The sequence below is a fragment of the Triticum aestivum genome, chromosome 7B, assembly GCF_018294505.1.
Source record: "Triticum aestivum cultivar Chinese Spring chromosome 7B, IWGSC CS RefSeq v2.1, whole genome shotgun sequence".
NCBI lineage: Eukaryota > Viridiplantae > Streptophyta > Magnoliopsida > Poales > Poaceae > Triticum > Triticum aestivum.
In genome coordinates, this window is record NC_057813.1 from 669,263,125 (window position 1) to 669,265,218 (window position 2,094).

Genomic DNA, 2,094 nt, shown 5'->3' on the forward strand with positions numbered 1-2,094 from the left:
GTTCATTGTTATATCTATGTGCTTCACGTCCCGATATTATGCTAAGTGTGTGCATGTGTGCACGATATCAAGCTGCTCCTAAAGAATGTCATCTTAAGGCCGTGAAAAAAGGATAGTGAGATACTTAATCCATACACCAAATTTTGGCATTTGGTATCCTAAGAGGGCCTCTTTCGATCTTGTTGGCTACTCCGACTCGGACTATGCCAGAGACAAGGTTGATAGAAAGTCCACTCCGGGTACTTGTCAATTTCTTGGTAGATCTCTTGTGTCTTGGTCCTCCAAGAAACAAAACTCGGTATCCTTATCCACCGCCAAAGCGGAATACATTGCCGCTGGTTCATGTTGTGCTCAGTTACTTTGGATGACCCAAACTCTTAAAGATTATGGGATATATGTTAAACATGTTCCATTGCTTTTTGACAATGAAAGTGCTATCAAAATTGGTCATAATCCTGTGCAACATTCTCGAACTAATCATATTGAAGTTCGTCATCATTTCATTCGAGATCATGTTGCTAAGGGTGACATTGATCTTAAGCATGTTCGCACCGAAAAGCAATTAGCGGATATATTCACTAAACCTCTTGATGAGAAAGTGTTTTGCAGGTTAAGAGGAGAATTGAACATCATTGATGCTTCAAACTTGGAGTAGAAACTCCATCGGATACATGCAAGACATGAGCTTATGACTAATCCTTAATATTTCTCTTATGATGAAAATCTTATGTCTTGGATATATTTGTATCTTGCATGTTATCTAACCCATGTAGGTACTTGGTTGAATCAAATTCCATGAGATTGTAACCTACTCATATCTTGAGCATTCTCTACATCACCAAGTCTCTACACTATGGTGGTTGAATACAAGGAAGTACGGAACCACTTAAACATATCCTTTGACAAATTCTATGTTGAGCTTCATGATTGTCATTTTTGGATATACAAGTGCTCTTCCTTGCAAGAACTAACCCATGTAGGAAGATGGACTCAAATTCCAAGTGGTGCTCCAAATTCTTGATAAGCTACATCACCCTTGAGCAACCCACACAAGTTCAACTACATGGTCAACACCACCAACCAAGGTATGTTATTCCATCTTAGAGAAGCTTTACTCCAAGTCATGAGTTAAAGCAACTCGACAAGATGTGAATACATCAAGATGCTTAAACGAAAAATGGCAACCCCATTTCAAGCTTAAACGATGAGTATGACCTATGATCAAGTGATCTCACTTGACTCCTAAGTCAATATACTCTAACATAGGTGACTTTGTCGCCGACCATCTCTAGATGAAGTTCTCTTGTGTTCTTCTCTGTGTTTTTGCATTTGTCTCATGCATATGTGTTTCCCCTTTCAAAAAAAACTAAACTTCATCTAGATTTCTTTCTGTTTGCTCTGCACTTTCTGCATCCAATTCATTGCAAATCTTTGTGAGATCTTATTAGTCTAGTGAGCTGAGGTGACAAGTGTTTTCTCTGTGACGAACTCGGTTACACCGATTTGTTATTTTTGGTCCAACCGAATCTTTTCGGTCCAACCGAAGCATACCACTCGGTGCCACCGATTTCACAACAGGAAAAACAGCTTGCCACTTATTCTGTGTTATCTCTGATCCATCTCCACTCAATGAATCTTGTCCTCTACAAGCATCACATTTTTATCATTGCCTTGTGCAGTGACTCAAGGACCAAACCCATTCGACAGATTCCAGAAAACCCTTCTTGGAAATTGATGTCAAAGGGGGAGAGAGAGATCACATCAAAGCTTATCATTTAGAGAGAGATCACATCAGAGAAAGAGTATATCACCTCCTCAGGGGGAGAGAGAGATCTCCAGGGGGAGAGAATACTCAAGTAGAAAGTATTTCTCAAGGATCCCAGATGCTTGGTGTTCAAGAGGAGAGATGCCACATGTCTTCTTGAGGGGAAAGACATGGTCATATGTGCTTATTTGCATTAGCTTGCATTAGCTCTGTTCATTTATGTCTTTCAGCTCTGATTTTCTGTTCCCTACCTCCTCCCAGTATCCTATGCTAGATTCAGGGGGAGCAAGACATCTAAGGGAAAGAAATCATTTAAATTCATTGCATAT